Below are 17627 nucleotides of genomic sequence, written 5' to 3' on the forward strand. Positions count from 1 at the left end.
GATTATCCCTCTTTCCTCCAACCAGCTAGAGCACTGGAAAAATCTCTTCCAAATATGTTATAGAACTGAGGAAAGCAAGTATCTGAAGATTCTTCTGCCCAGATACACACACCTTATTTTAAAAAGCACAAAGCCACCTTACTTAAACAAGGGACAGAGAGGAAGAAATAGAGAAATACATTAAAGTCTCAAAACATTTATCCTGCCATGCAATGTAGGGATGTTAGAGGGAGAATGATGCTTAACTACACTTGAACATGGAGCCTAAACTCAGGACTTAGTAACATGCAGTAACACACATAGTTTGCTCTCAATTATATAACATAAATATTGTGTAGGAAAAAATCCAGAAAATAAAGAGTTATCAACCATCAAATATTTGGATGGATCATACTTAATTTTTTTCCTATAGTCTCTATAATGACCACTTATTTCTCTTTTAAGAATAGTATTTACTTTTAAGAAAGCAGAAAGGAGAGTTCAGAACATTAGAGGCAATGTAACCTAGTGAAGAGACTACCTGGGATCAAATCCCAGTTTGCTACTTTATATTTGTATGACCTTGAGCTAGTTTTTTGTCTCAATTTTTCCATCTATAAAATGGGAACAACAGCAACCACTTCTTCATTGTGTTCTTATAAGGTTAAACAAGTTATTAAATAGAAAGTGCATAGAACAGAACGTAATAAACAATATATAAGTGTTAACTATTATTACTTTACAGAAGGGATATTTCTAAGTTTAAAGTAAGAAAGTCCTATATATTAGAAGTAATACAAAGCACTCAACCCTTTGTACTTCATTTCTAAATGTGAGAGCAGAAATACATTTTAAAAATAAATTCTCTACTTTGATGAAGAATAAAGTTTAATATTCATTCCTAGAAGGCATGCTATTTATTTTATACCCTCGAGTATTCAGATGAGCTCATATATCAGATTTCTTTTATGAAAAATAATTAATGGAAACGTTAACTAGTTACGAGGGAGGAGTAAATATAATGAATTTGTCTTAAGGGAAAACTGGTAAATATAATAAAACATTACTTGGAAAAGAGAAATATGTAATAAATTCTGTAACCATAAGTCTTTTGGTATCTTTTTATCAGGAATACACCACAGTATATTCTTCTTTAATTCCCCAAACCTCCTCCTGTGAATTAACCTGGTAACCTCCTAAATACAATCTCCACTGAAGGAACAATGTTTAATCATGTTAGGTCCTGGGGAAAAAAAAAATCTCACTGTGAACAAAGCACTGTTGATATTTTACTCTTTGTATGTTATAACATCAAAATACTAAGTAGTTTCAGTTTATTTTGTCTAAAAACACCATAGTAGAAAACATATTTGGAGACTCCGGGAGAGAGGAGTCAGATAGTGGTGTTACCTCATACATCATCTGTTGTATATCCTGCATAGATTGAGATTTTTTATGAGTTTTTATTGCCAATTTTCATTTATTAAATTTAATGGTCTTTTTTTATTATTAGAATTCACTTTTTTGGATATTTCAGAAAGAGCCCCAAACAGTATAGTCTGCATTTTTGCTCAGTTGTTGACTGGGCCACTTCATTCATTCATCTGTTGATGAATCAATTTATAAAAGACCTACCATGTGCTTGATAACTTTCTGGACACTGGTGCTTCAATATAAACAACACAGACTGAATTCCTGCTTTTATGGTGTTTGGATTTTAGTGAGGAGAGGTAGACAATAAACAAATAAATATATAACATGTCAGGGAGGGGTGATAAATGCTATACTGAAAAATAAAGCAGGATAGAAAGTGACTTTGAAGTGTGTTGCTGTTTCAAAAAGGGTGGTCAGAGACGGTTACTCTGATTAGGGGATATTTTAGCAGAGACTAAAATGAAAAAAAGAAGTAAGCAGCTCATCTATCTATGGGAAGAGGGTTGAAGACAACAAGTGCAAAAGATATGAGGCAGAACACTTGCGGTTTTTAGGATGGGCACGAGTGCCATTGTGGCTGGAGCAGAGTGAATGAGTAGACAAGTAATGCAAGATCAGGTCAGAGAGAAACCAGACCATGAAAGACCTAGGCCCTTGGAATCTTACTTTGCATGAGATAGGAACCTATTGGAGTGTTCTGGGAAAAAAAATGACATAATCAAACTTTATTTTAAAGCCATTATTGTGACTTCTGTGCAGATATAGGCAGCAAGAGGCCATGATAGAAGAAGGAATGCAAAGCTCCTAAAGGTGAGAGGTAGAGTGATAAAGGAAGAGAGGGTAAGCACTGGTTGGATTTTAGGCGTGTTTTGACTGTGAGTCAGCAGGATTTGTTAATAGATTGTATGTGGAATATCAAAAGAGAGCAATGTCAAAGATTATCCCTGATTCTTAAACTCTCTACATTTTCCAATTCTTACCTCTTTTTGCTGTCTTTCTGATGTTGCAAATAAGTAGATATCATGATGTAGAGATTAATGGAGTTTTCTCCATACGTGCACATCCCTGGTGTCTCATCTTCTTACAATGACACCAGTCATGTTGGATTAGTCTCCCCACCCCTGGGAGCATCATTTTAACATTTCTTTGAAGACCTTGTCTCTAAATATGGCTACATTCTAAGATACTGGGAGTTGAAACTCCAACATGTGAATTTTGAGGGGACAAAATTCAACCCATAACAGATAGACAGACTCAAGACTGCTATGTTAACTCTTTCCTCCACACAAGGCCAACCTTAATTCAAGGGAAGGAAAAATAAATTGTACCTCGCCATGGGGAATGCCAAAGATTTGGGGCAATTTTTAATCTACCATATAAATATGTGATATTTTATTAATCCAGTTTTCAGATATTATTTTATTAAATTCTCAGTCATGTGTGAGGAGTTTGGATTTGAGGGAATGTAGAAGGATAAGAGGTTTTCTTAAATGTTTGTATATATTCATCAGTGTGCTCATTTGAATCTGTTTTCCAATGCTATTTTAATTTCCATTAAATTTGGAAACTTTATTTAAATGTCACCTGTATTTGAATTAACTTACAATTCTTAAAATCTTGTGATTGAGAGTATCAAAGAATTATGGTTTTTAAAAGTACTTTACTAAATTCTCAATTATAAGCGCTGAGTAAAATTGAAATTGAAATAACAACTAACAAACAATACTTATCATATTATGCTTATATAGTGTTATTTTATGATAATTTTTTTCCTTCTGATTCTGTCAAGGTAAATTTTGAATAAACATTATACCTATTATTTGACTTTTGTAGACAACATGACTAATATATGATAAATACTCATCTGAGAGAAAAATAATAATTATATATCCTAATAAAACAAAGTTATTTTTACATAAATTAAACACAAAACAAATTTTGCTTAATTTATGTTAAAAGATATGCAATATCTTTTATCTTTTAGTCATAATAGACCTCAGGGAAGAACAATTTAATGGAAAAAAATAAATAAATACTTTCATGTTGCCTGCTAGCTTCATATTTCTATCCAAATCCTTCTCACACACTGTCCAGATGATTTCAAGGAGGCATGTACAAGATAATGGAACTTATCAACATTAATACATTCTAAAAATAATGACCTACCTCCTCCCACCCCATCCTCAGCTCACATATTCATTTTCTTCCTTAAGTTTGAATTTCAGTGAGTTTCTTCATTGTTGCATAGGTTGGTGCCTTAGATTTCTCCTAACTTTTTGAGTTCTCCAAGTAGTAATGATGTAAAACTTTCTTTGTAAGAAGGTTTATTTTAGCATGCTTTCAAGAGCATTGAGCCATACTCTGCTTACTTTAATCTGAGTCCCTTTGATATATTTAGTGAAAAAAATTTACTCAGCATCTGTTAGAGATGAACTTGGAAAATTGAATTCAAGGATCCACTTTTTATATCAATGAGTTAAACAGAACCCACAGAAAAGTACAGGATACATAGGTTTGAATTGTATTCCTTAACTGGCAAAAGTGAAGATTTCATAGGAAAAGCTTGGTGTACAGAACACGAGGGGAGAGAATTCAGGTACAAAACATGGAAAGACATGTCTGAATTCATTTGTATGTAAAAGATAGGCTATTGAATTATTTCTGGCAAAATCCCAAAGCCAATAAAAGCCTTGAAATTTTGGGAAATATAAACAACTTCATGTGTTTCTTGAAAGAAAATTAACTGTAAGAGAGTGAGTCCTTGTGACCTCAGCCTTGGTTTGGGGGACCTACTTCAGAGTGGACTGCCATCACTGAAATATTTGTTCTGTCTTCCAACAAGATGCCAAAATAATTTTATTTGGAAACAGTTGAAGTCAGCAGTGTGCTCTGTTCCCCAGTATTTGTTGCTCCCAAGTGTCTAGAAAACAATGTGAGATAATAGCAGAGAAGGCAGTAAGTGCTCTGCTGACCAATATTAACAAGATCTCTTTTACCATCTAATGCAGACATCAGATAATGGAACTGGCTTGGGATTAACACTATATTTAAGATAATGTCATTATTAATAATAACTTGGGCAACCAATTTCATGTATAGCACATGCAGTGTTTCTTATCTTAATGATAACATTTCATATAAACTCTGGATCATATGCATTCATTCTTTGTTGATTTTAAATATCATTTCTTGCCTTTCTTCAGAATTTACCTATAAATGTAAAGTATAATGTAAAACATTTTTCTTTAAATAAGAAATTACTAATCAAAGTAAATTCAGAGACTGTGATTCATCATTAACATGTCCATCTGAGATGGACCATGAATATGAGAGGCTATCAAAAGTGAACTCAGGATGAATCTAGTTTATCTGGCAATGACTTCCATCTGTTCTATCTTGGAATCCTCTACTTACACGACAAGTGAATTTTGGAAGCTGAATCATATCAGCTGTAAAATAAAAGGTGCATGGAATTAAGTAAAGTAATTCTACCATACATCAAATAATTTATAAATAATTGTATTTTCTTTGGTAACTATATAAGGTTAAAGAATATCAGCTCTAAATGTTTTATAAAGACACTGGGCATCCATTGTTTTAATTATACTCTATGGAGATATTAAATGTCTGTGCTGACAGATGCAATGCAATGAGGAAAATAAGCAAACATTCTGTTCTAAAGTTTTTGTTGCACAAATTTAGCATTCCTTCAGTGTAGTTTTCATGCCACACATAAATAATTTGTCAGAGATTCTATTATCTTTAGTGATTCTTCTGGGCAAAATTGGCATATTGATGACACAAATTAAAAGTTGCCTAGTAATTATGAAAAATCAGAAAATGCTATTTACCCTTTCCTATAGTAAAAATATTCTTAATTGCACATGGGAATATATGAACATCACTTTACAATACATTCCAAAAGAGATCAGGAAAGGTACAATGTGTTTTTGCAGGTACTTTTATCCTCTTTGATAGTGGCTGAGCCATAACACAAGAAATTGGAAAGGGAGCAATTGCCAGATGGACATTAGACTCTAATCAACAGCCTAATAGCAATGATTATAAAGATAGATGTAATTTGAATATTCTATGTGACCACTGATGTCAGAGTCTCAGCTAAGGAAATTCTGTTTTCTTCTAAGTTCTTGTATTATACTTCAGCAGTTAGCTTACATCTGTACTGGGACATGCCCTTTTTCTCAGGTAATCTCTTTGACTCTAGTAAATCTGACAAGAAACCCTTATCTCAGGAGATGTGACAAACACTGATAATGTTGGCTTAAACCTGTTATATTAAAATTTTATTAGGTATATTTTTTATTAAAACTGAAGATCCACTTAAAGTAGTTAGGCTCTGCTTAACAAGAAAGTTTTTGGCAGCAATATTTGAGCTGACAGTTTTTAAAAAACTGAAGCAGAATTGTTAAAGCATAATTAAGGGTAAAGGAATTAAGCTCATTTTTCTCCCTTAAGGGTCTTTGCCAGCCAATAGAAACTTTGGCAACAAAGCCAAGTAGAAAAATGGAGCCATGTCAGTTGCTACGCCACCTTAAAGAGAGATTGGTCGTAATTTCTGGTAATAATGCCCACAGGAGTAAAGCCGACTGTAGTCTATCCTCTTGTGAACATTAGCTGTTTTTCTCCTTCTCTTTCTTGCTCTTCCTTTGGGCCTTAGTCACTTATTGATAATAGTTCACTACTGTCATTTCTCACTATTTCTGTTATTTTCCTGAAATGTGGTGAGTCATTCAGAACAATTAACAAACATTTATTGAGGTCCCACTATGTGTAAGACCTTATGTAAAAGTATTGGGGCAGAAATAGTTTATTCTGACTGTAGAAAGTGACAGAATATTATAATGCTGGTTGTATTTGAACATGACCTGGAAAAGTGCAAAGTATTTCAAAGTATTTCGAAAGTGCAAAGACGGGATTGAGGAAAGGGAAGTGTCATGAGCCAAGGTCTTAAGTTAGACCACAGAGGTCTAGAAATTAGAAACATTCAGTTGTGTGGCCCATGCGGTAAGGAAAAGGTTGTTTGGTGTGAAGCACATTACATGCTTTATCAAGAACTTAGACTACCTTCTTTAGGCAGTGAGGTCCAGGAAGCAATAGTTGCGTCTTAGTCTATTCAGGATGCTCTAACAAAGTACCATAAACTAGGAAGTATGTAAACAACAGAAATGTATTTATTACTCACAGTTCTGGAGACTGGGAAGTCCAAGATCAAAGCATTGGCATATTCAGTGTCGGATGAGGGCCCACTTCCTGGATAGTGTCTTTTTGTCTTTTCCTTGTAGCCTCACATGGTGAGAAGAGCAAGGGAGCCCTCTGGGGCCTTTTTTGTAAAGGCCTTCATCCCATTCCTCAGGGCTCTGGCCTCATGACTTAATCCCCTTTCAAAGGCCACATGTCCTAATACTCTCACTTTGGCATGTTAAGATTTCAACATATAAAGTTTGAGGGGACACAAATATTCATATGTAGCAAGTTGAGCAAATTTTAAGATGCAAAATGAAGAAAATTTTATAATTCTTCTTGAACTTGATTTCCACAGAATGGGTTCTGACCTTTATTTGAAATTTGTCAGTTCCTAGAATATCAAAGGGAACTAATCAAATATAAATTATATGAAATATGAAGAGTTTTCATATTAGCCACATTATTATTAATTACCTGCATCTGTACATGCAGGTGCAGATCTGCTCATCACATTGGATGAAAAATTGCCTATATTTATATTAAAATATAGAGTTTACAGGTGATCTAGGCTATCATAAATATATACTAAAAGGTCTATATATTTCTATTTATCTAATTGTTGTATCTTAAAAGATTGTAGTTAGTGTGTTAAGTTTATTTTGCTGCTATAACTAATTACCACCAACTTCATAGCTTAAAACAATTCATATTTAGTATCCTATAGTTTTGGAAGTCAGAAGTCAGAATTAGGTCTCTCTAAACTGGAATCAAAGTGTTGGTAGAACTGAGTTCTTTCTGGAGGCTCTAAAGGATAATCCATTTACTTAGGATTTTGAGCACCAAGAGTTTGCTTGCATGCCTTGGCTCTTTGCTTCTTTCCATCTTCAAAACCAGCAGAGGCCCATCAAGTCTTTCTCATGCTGCACCACTTTGATTCTGACCCTTCTACCTCTCCCTTTGACATATAAGGACACTTATGATTTCAGTGGGTCCCCACGGAACCCAGGAAAATCTCCCTGTTTTGAAGTCAGGTGATTAGCTACGTTTATTTCATCTGTAGCCTTAATTCCCCTTTGCCTAAACATCATTAGAGGAGGAAATGGCATTATTCTCCCTAACACAGTTTGTAATAACACATGGGTAAGATCTGGGTCTTATTCCTGACACAGGAATCTTTTTGTTCCTAAGCTTTGAGTTGATTATTTAAATAATTAGAATGCACATTCTTCTTTTTCTCTCAACTGTTAATTGGTTAGTGTATTAATACAGAGTGAGAGGTATCCATTGTACTGAATTACACAAGCTATTTCCTTTACCTTTAGTTCTTTGTCTGGCAAACTTCTAATCCTCACTTAATGCCCAACTAAATGCCACCCGCCTGTGAAAATTCTTCCCCAAAGTCCAATCAGTACTTTAATCCAATATCTAATATGGAACTATACAATTCTAATATAAATATGTTTATTTACAGTCTTCCCCAGCAAATATAGATATTAATAAATAATGATTTATTTTATATTGTTTATATTCCCTATTTCAGTGCCTAGTGTAGAATTAATATATAATATACTAATAATAGATGAATGAGTGAATTGCTGAACAAATGAATGGTGAAAAAAACCTCACTTAAGACCTAATTTCTTTTCCAGTGTTTTATCCTATTAAAATCAAAATAGTCATTTTATTAAATTAGCCATTGATAAGCTAATATATATAACAAAACCTATCAAGCTATGCAAGTAGTATCAGCCTACCAAATTTTTTGTTGCTTGTCCTTTTTTCTTTCCCTGACAAAGCTAAACTTAGCTGGTACCAATACTGGACACAAATTATCTGTATGAGACAAAGTTGCTGCTAGGGAATTCAGTACTGAATTGCCCTTGTTGTTTGTCAGGATCTCATCTTGTGTTCTGAAAATCTGGCCTCTGCTTCAGCTGGTATTTATCTGATAACCACTGTCTATGAGAGGACTGCATTCCTGCCAACTGCTATTTGGATTTACAAATATTACCTTTCCTGAGATTTTCTACAGCCAAATGCTATATATATGTCCAGTTTCTCCAAATTAAAAGTCCTGAAAGCTGTCTACTTCTTTAAAGTATTTATCTTCAATACGCAAGATTATTGTCTCATTTACAGATAAGGACATTGAGGCTTGGAGCAGTTAATAACCTGACTAGAGGTCACAGTGCTGGAGAATGTCTCAGCTGGAATTCCAACTCAGGTTTTTTTTTTAATTCTAAAGACTGTGGCTTTAACTACAGAAAGTCTACAGTGTATTTGTTTTAAGCATGATTCTGACTGTTCCTTGATTTTAGATGACTGAAGAGGGATTAAAAAAATACAAATAGAGGTAGAGATAGAAGAAGAGAGAAGAAAAGATGAGAGAAGTAAAGAGAGAAACAGAAAATGAAAAGGAAACAGAAGAGAAAAGATATTTTAAAAAATCCCCTCCATTCCCTAGATTTGACATTTATTGAGCTCATAATCCTAAGGTTATGTATTTCTGTTGTTAACAGACCCAATAATTTTGAGTCGTCTTGTAATCCTGGAATAAAAGCCACTTGGAACATTGGTTAGTTTTCATAGAAGGGATTTTATTATGGGATATTTGACAATTTGCAAAATCTTGTGGAAGGTCAGCAAATGATGATCAGTTAGATAAGGACAAAATACCGTTAGAGAATCCTGAGTGGAAGGGATAAGCTATGCTGCCAGGGTGAGAGCAAGAAAGGGAAAAGGGAAGGGGACATGGGGTTTTCAGAATTTAATATGTAGGGGTTTTGTTTATTTTTTTGTTTTGGAAGAATGAGAAGTTGGGAATTGGTGGTGGGTGGTTAGTTTCAGGTACTTGTGTTTAGAGAAAATGAGGTTGTCTGAGAAGGGTAAGACAAGGTGATGAAGACATTTATCTTGTCATCCTAAACTTTCTTTTCCTCATTTTGCAGTTGAATACATTATTTTGTGTTTTAAAATTCTATCATTTTATTGTTTTTACCTCGTGACCCCCTTCACCATTTCTCCCACCCCCTCACTTCTGGCAACCACTAACCTGTTCTCTGTATCAATAAGGTGTTTTTTTTTTTTAAATTAGCTTTAAGATGCAAGACGGATCATATGGTCTTTGTCTTTCTTTGTCTGACTTATTTCACTTAGCATAATGTCATGTTACAAATGGCAAAGTTTTATTCTTTTTATAGATGAATAATATTCCATTGTGTGTGTGTGTGTATGTGTGTGTGTATATATATATATAAATATATATAAAAAACACATTTTTTGTCCATATCCATCACTGAACACCTAGGTTGTTTCCATATATTGGCTATTGTAAATAGTGCTGCATTGAATATGAGGGTGCATATATCTTTTTGGATTAGTGTTTTCTTGTTATGCTCTTTTTTTGATAAATATCCAGAAGTGAAACTGATAAATTATATGGTAGTTCTATTTTTTTATTTTTTGAGGAATCCCCATACTGTTTTCCATAGTAGATGCACCAATTTACATTCCTACCAACAGTGCATGAAGTCTACCTTTTCCCCATATCCCTGCCAACACTTATTTCTTGCCTTTTTGATGCTAGCCATTCTAACAGGTATGAAGTGATATCCCCTTATTGTTTTGATTTGCATTTCCCTGATGATTAGTGATGTTGAGCATCTTTTCATGTACCTGTTGGCCATCTGTATATCTTCTTTGGAAAAAATGTCTATTTATCTTAATTTAACTACCTGTTTTCAGTAAGGTAAGCCCTCCCCCACATTTGCCTGGTTCTTAATTTATCTAATTTTCTTTCTGAAGAGAATAAACTTCTAGCTTCTGCTGAGGATGGGAGAAGTTGCCCAGCTGCATGGAATTTTTTCAGCCAGTCCTCTGGTTGTCAGCTCTATTTTTCTTCCCACTTTCATAGGTGTATAGCTTTTCCAAGATCCCACAGTAAAAGTAGGGTTGTTTGGGGATAGAGAGGCACATTGCTGGCTCACATTTCAGATTTCTGGTGTTTCTCTGCTTTCCAGTTTCCTTTTCCAGCTGTTGGCTACTCTCAAAGTGCTTAGATTTTACAATGGACTTTTTATCTTAAATATACCTTTTTTTCTACCTTCTGTTTAAAGACAGTATATATACTTATATAATATGGAGTTTTTATATTTACTTTTTATAGAATTTGAAGAATGTTAAAAACGAAGCTGAATACACTATGGTTGTACAATGTATCAAGCAATAAATATTCAATTTTGTATGAATATTGGTAAAGGATAGGAGGCAATATTTACTTAGTCTGACAGGACCAAATATAACAGTTGGCATTACGAACTTTGCTTTAGCTTTTCTTCTTTCCTTGTCACACAGACTGTATTTATTAAGGTTTAAGAAGAAAGTCAATTAAAGAATTTGGAATTGTCTCCTCTTTGAAATATGTCTTAATAAAGCCATTGTCTATTAGGAAAGCATCCAAACTTCATGAATAATCATTTCTATATTATGGGAAATATGCTGGAACTAACATGTTTTAATTCTGCTTAATTTGGTGCATGCAATGATTTGATAAAAGCTTCAGTGAAGTTCTGCAAAAATTAGTGCATAAACTCAGATGTATGTATGGAAAGATTCGTATGTTGTTCAAAATTATTTCTAAGAGATGAGTATAAAGTACACTATAAAAAAGGGAGACAAATTCCATAAGCCACATGGTTTAATGTCATTTTGCAATCTTATGAGTTAGTTTTAAAGTGTTAGTCACAAATACAGAATGAGATTTATTAATGTACACAAAGTTCTGTTTTCAGTGTATTCATGTTGTATAATTAGGTTATTAGCTACATAATTTAATACATTTTTATGTGGTAAAAACAGTTTAACTGTTAGCAGCTGCCTCTAAAATAGCTTTACACTTATTCAGATTTAAATTATCTATTGACTTGAGTAAGTAATTATAATTTTGTCCTAACACTATGTAACATATGGTGTTTACATTCTTCTCAAGAGCTCCTTGAGGGAGAAAAAAATACAGAAACATCAATATAAAGAGTGATTTAAAAACCAATGAAATATATGTACAAAGATTTATGGTAGTTAATAGGGTATTAAATAGTTGTTAAAGTATTTGAATTTGTCTTATTGGATTATTGGGTTATGAGATTGTATTTTCAATTGTTTGCTAGGTGTTAGCATCTTTACATAACATTCGTTTTGCATAATCTGTTTTGTTAATTGAGGTTTATTTGTTTATTATTATCATAGAGTTCATGTTAGCGGTGTGTTCCTCTTTCAGAACAAAACATTGTTTTATGTCTGTGTGTATATTTGAGACTTTAACATATGAGGCAGCTAACCCAGTATTTTTTCAGTGAAAAAGTATAAGACATAAAATTAGTTTTAAGATAACATTAAAAGTTATAAACAAAGTCAAAATTCTAGTATATTTAAGTGTGTTTTAAAATGGGCCATGTTCCAAATGTTTGCTCAGAAGTTGTCTGTTTAGAATGTTGATCCTGTTAAACCACAAAGCATCTTTAAATCTATGGCTTATCTAAAAAAGGATAACTATAGTACAAGCTTTAATCTCTTGAGCACCTCAGATGGGTTAGACAGACTTCTAGGTGTTCCACATAGATTTTTCTCTGGAAAAACTCTGTAAATTAGACCAGGTGTCTTTAACCCCATTTTTCATAAGAAGAAGCTGAAACTACAGTCTTTAATATTCCTAATATTTCTATAATAAATGGTAGAGCCAGAATGATTTCAAAACCCATTATTTAAACTACTATGCCATATTACAAATTGTACCTTGAACTATACATAATTGTCTGTCTAATTCTGTGTCATCTGTATTAATTGGATGAATACAGGGACTAGATCAGAGGACCTTTTATGACCACTCAAAGGATGTTTTCACTAGATAATTCAGTATCACAGAAGAGCATATTATCATGATTGTTATTAACAAAACAATGATAAGTACTTAAAAATAAATCTAATAGTATAGTTCTTTTTTCAACTGCAGTTAACTCCTCTGTTTCTGTGGAATAATTCATCACACAATTTGCTTTGGGATTTAAGAAGCATACTATCTTCTGAATTCACAGAAGAGGAGACTCTTTCCTCCCTAACCTTATCTAGATTGCTTCTAAGAGTTTAGATAAATGGAGGCTTAAAGTAATATGTTAATCTCTGTTTAAATCATCATAGATAATATTTACAATTAAAAAAATATGATACTCTAATTTCTAGTGATTCATTTTCAGCATTAGGGGCAGTTTTATCGTGGGGAGTGAAAGTTCTGTAGTCTAATTTCAAGTGATATTAACAGATTTGTAAATATTGAATCGTCCTGGATCCCATCCTCCTCCTTACAGTGTCTTCTCTTCTCCACGTACATTCCCTCCATGATTGATCTCATACTATCTATGACCTGATGCCTCACAACTATCAACTCCATCCCAGACTTCCCTGAGCTTCAGACTCTGATACACAAATGCCTACTCAATATCTCCAGTGGGATATTTATTAGGAATCTCCAGATTTACAAAACCATTTAAAAAATTTGTTTCTTATCATATAATACCCTCATCACGGTCCTAAATCTATTTCTCTTTGAGTCTCCAAATCCCCCTTACAATTGCAATAAATGATTTTGTTGACTCCATTGCTTAGTCCAAAAAGAAAAGAAAAATAATAGAATTTTATTTTTGATTCTTCTTTTTCCTTCTTATATCCATTCCATCCATCAGTAACTAGAGCTCTGCCTTGAATATATATAAGTATATTCCAAATCTGTCCATTTCTTCTACTTACACCACCACTGCCACCACCACCATCATCATCATCTCATCTCTCATCCAGACCATTGCAGTGGTTTCTTACAGGCCTTCCTGTTTCCACTCTTGTCCCCTCTATAATCTATTTTTCACAAGGAGCTAGAATTTTCCTTATAAAAGATATGTTGTATTGTGTCATTTCCCTACTTAAACTACTCCAAAGGCGTCCCATCAAACACAAGGTTAAAATGAAACTACTTGCTTTCAAACCATGGTGGCTTTTCCCACCTCATCTCTGATTTCTCTTGCATGTTTTTCTAGCTTTGGCCATGTTGACCTTCATGTTGTTTCTTAAATAACAGCAAGCTCTCTCCTTCAGGACAGTTGTCCCAACTTTTCTTTTGTCTCCATTCTTCATTCTCAAGATTACCATATATCTCATTCCATCACAGCATTTAGGAATCTATACCTATGTTGGCTCATCAGAAGAGCCTTCCCCGACTGTTTTGTCTAAAATAGCTGTCATATTCCAGCTCTTTTTCCGATTTATTTTACTTCATAGCACTTACTATTTTTCAAAGTACAAAACCTTTGTCATCTGGCATGAAATTGTATTGTATTTAAAAGTAGTTTTGCTCAGTGGAATAGAAGGTCCGCACAGGCAGGGACTTATTCACCAACGTTTCCCCAGCTCATGCAGCGATGACTAGCACAGAATGCCTATTTGATAAATATTTGTTAAATAGGAAAGGTATGGTTATTTCATAGCATGTTTTATTTTAACACATTTCTATGTCTATGACACACACATGTACCTAATTATATACACGTGTATGTACATATGTTATTCAGGGATAAGGATTTATTATCATTGTTTATGTTAATAAAAATCATGACAATGTGCTCTGATACTGAATTATCTAAACAAAACCTCTATTGACTGAAAAAAAAACCCACAACATGAGAGTTGTGAGTCATGTTTTATTTTGAGAAAAATGAGCCCGGGAGACAACCTCCCAGATAGCTCTGAGAAACTGCTCTGAAAAGGTGCAGGGGGCAGGACTCAGTATATGTGTGGTTTTGGTCAAGGAGGGTATGTGCAGTCAAGCACACATTTTCGCAGAAGGTTGCTGCTAGTCATGAGAAAGTTGATGTTAGTCATGAGAAGCAGATGTCTTTGTTAATAATTTTAGTGCTTTTCTAGATATGACAAGATGCAAGAATTTGGGCTCGTAAAATCTTCTCCTGAAGCTATCTATGTGAAGGCCTGTTCTGCCAGTTTTCCCAGAACACAGAGTACCTCATTCCTGATCTCCACCCTGAATTCCTTTCAGGGCATGTAGGAGGTCAGCGACTGCAGGGGCTGGTGACTTAATCTTGTAGAGGCAAAGTGACAATTTTTAGCTGGCACCTCCTTTGAATGATCATAAATTTAATCTGGTCCTGGTTGGTTTTCATCCAATTAATACGGGTGACCTAGAATTAGTCAAATAATTGTGTATAGCTGAAGGTAAAACCTTTTCTAAAAAAAGAGTTGAGTTTTTTTGATTTGAAGTAACTCATTTTTGTAAAGTCATTTAATACTCTCTCACACATCCCTTCTTTCCATTAACTGCATCTAATCTTTTTCTGACGTGAAAATCTTGGTAACATTCTTGGTACCTGGTTTTAATTAGAAATTGTGTTCAGCTACAAAAATAAAACATAAGCAGAAAATAACAGTAATTTAACACCAATCATGTTTATTCTTCTGCATAAAATAGTTCTGGACGTAGCAGCCCAGACATTTCCAGGGCTACTCCTAGAAATTGGATGGGACGCTGACTCCTGTTATTGTTCTGTTCTGTCTCCAGCTTCTATAATAAAGGCCACTTCAGTCTGGTGGAATTCTTGTTTTAAAGCAAAATTCCAGGTAGTAGTAGGGAGGAATTGGGGAAGGAGCAGAGAGACATACTCATCATGTGAGTTGCTTCATGTGAGGAGCCGCTTTGGAAACACCACGCAACACTTTCGCTTATGTGTCATTGGCCAGACCTCACAGCGAAGAAGACTGGAAAAGTATACTCCTTTAATATATACATTGCTATTTGAAATAACATCAGGGCTGTTTTACTAGGAAGAAGGGGGAGTGGATACTGACAGATGAATAACAGAATATTTCAAATACATCTCTGAGTTTCTTATAGAACTTTTTCTACCATTGACACAGCTATTAACACGTTTTTTTTCCCATGTCTTTCTATACACTCCACCCCCATATATCACATTATTGTGCCCTCTCTGTAATTTGCATTACCATCTAGCAGTGTATTTTACACAATAGTTAGTCAGTAAATACTTTGTAAATTTGGATTCAAATGACTCAAACCTACTAGCTTGATTCCATTAGCACCTTATTCTGGCAGATGCTAAAAAGCTGGAGAAGCCTTGTCTTCTTGTGTTGACAGCATTTCTGCAGATATTTTAAAAACAAGAAAAATGAACATAAATGGCTAATTTGCCAACTTACATTTGAAAGAAAACCCAACTGAGGTATCAACACACTTTAAAAGAGTACTATTAGCAATGCAAACACTGTTAACTGTGATTTGTATTAAATAAAACAAAAACTTGATCCTCCTAAAGTAATTTGTGAGTAAAATGGCTATCAGTTAAACACAGAGAAAAAAAATCCAATAATACTTGCTCTCTTGACTAAATTATATGCAGTGTGGAACTTAACATTTCTAAAATATGTATTCCCATTTGACTCAGAATATGTTCTGATTTTACCTAAAAACCAAGTTTAAAAATACATAAGAAATTATTTAATATGAAAATATTTAATATTTAATTTCAAATGCCAAATTCCAATTCCAAATCATCTCCTGGTTTGTATAACTTTTAATGATTTCATTAATACATTTGTCTCTATATTCAACTCCTATACATAGAAATACAAGCAACTCTTCAAGATTTCAAGGCATGATTCTTGAAGAATAACATGCATCAAAATAATCAATTTAAATTTTTGAAATGATCTTAGCTACTATGGTCTTTTTTAGTGTCTAAGTTTCTGAACAATACAGATTTTTTTTTATGACATTACTATGTAATACATCCAGTTATTACTGACAGCTTTATGTCATGTGCCAAATATCCTCTATTTAAAATTCTGATGTACTTATGATACACATATGAATTTTCTTATAATTTTTACAAGAATTGAAAAATTTTACAAATTAATTATATTCCCAGTTCTCATGTCAAAGTTTGAGCTGCTAGAGGACAAGGACCACATATATATGTTTATATCCTCCAAAATACCTAGCAACATTCCTTTCATATTTTAGATTTTCAGTAAGTACTTAATAAAGTACTTACTTCAAAAAGTACTTCTTAAGTTTCACTAAGTGCTTCTTGAAAGTAAAGTAGAATGTCAGGTTAAAGTGATAAAATGAGGAACACAGAGGATGCTTTAATATATTTTTCCACTGATATGAATGTATTATTTAAACTAAAAATAAATTTATGAAGACTCAAATTTAAACCCAGATTAAAACTTTAAGTAATTTGAAGGTAATCTTTTTTCTCTTCTTACCATAAAAAAAAAATATTTTTTCTTTTATATAAAGATTTATCTTGGTTTGTTAGTATTTTTGTCCCCCTTTTAAAGTGGGATTGGTGAAAAATAATAAAACCCTTGTTCTAGGTAGTGTTCCAGAGTCTTGGCCACTCGATTCATGGAACCAAGGGAGCAGAAAACTGCCAGGTTAAAAGTGAGCACAAAATTCACATCAAGGGAACTAGTTGCAAGGGTATAGCTCAAGTGGTAAGAGCGCATGCTTGACATGCACGAGGTCCCAGGTTTAATCCTCCAAATAGAAATAAATGAATAAACCCAATTATCACCCTCTCATAACACAAACAAAACAAGCCAAAAGACAAGGGAACTAGTTGCAAGGGGGACTCTAGGTACACAGGCAAAGGACTAGCTGTTGGATGTCTGTTTCAGTTTTAACAGTGCTGAGCTGAGCCAGGGAGAGCATTAAAGAGGCTATATGGAGTTTTTCCTTTGAAATTTTGATACTTCCTTCTACATTTAAATGAAAGTTGTATAAAGCGCAAAGTAGGCAAAGCTCAAAGAAGGAAGGAAGACTACTGAGTCTGCGATAGCCCCTATTTGTTCTATGAAGAACCAGCCCCTTTTTCTCCCATCAAGAAAAAAGAACTGAATTATATTTTTGTAGTTGAAAAAATAGAGATGTA

At 33.7% G+C, this 17627-nt stretch overlaps 1 protein-coding gene and 1 long non-coding RNA gene across 12 annotated transcripts in view; one reads left to right on the top strand and one right to left on the bottom strand.

Moving 5' to 3' along the window:
- Window positions 1-17627, top strand: part of CCSER1 (coiled-coil serine rich protein 1) — a 1107668-nt gene that overhangs the window by 466414 nt on the left and 623627 nt on the right. The gene's annotated exons all lie outside the window — the stretch shown is intronic.
- On the bottom strand, window positions 746-16609 carry LOC116657480. Its single transcript, XR_004312588.1, has 4 exons — window positions 16598-16609; window positions 8240-8251; window positions 6617-6620; window positions 746-908 (listed from the first exon to the last, which is right to left on the bottom strand). It is a non-coding gene; the product is annotated as an uncharacterized LOC116657480 (long non-coding RNA).

This window comes from Camelus ferus, chromosome 2 (assembly GCF_009834535.1).
Source record: "Camelus ferus isolate YT-003-E chromosome 2, BCGSAC_Cfer_1.0, whole genome shotgun sequence".
In the NCBI taxonomy this organism is placed as follows: domain Eukaryota; kingdom Metazoa; phylum Chordata; class Mammalia; order Artiodactyla; family Camelidae; genus Camelus; species Camelus ferus.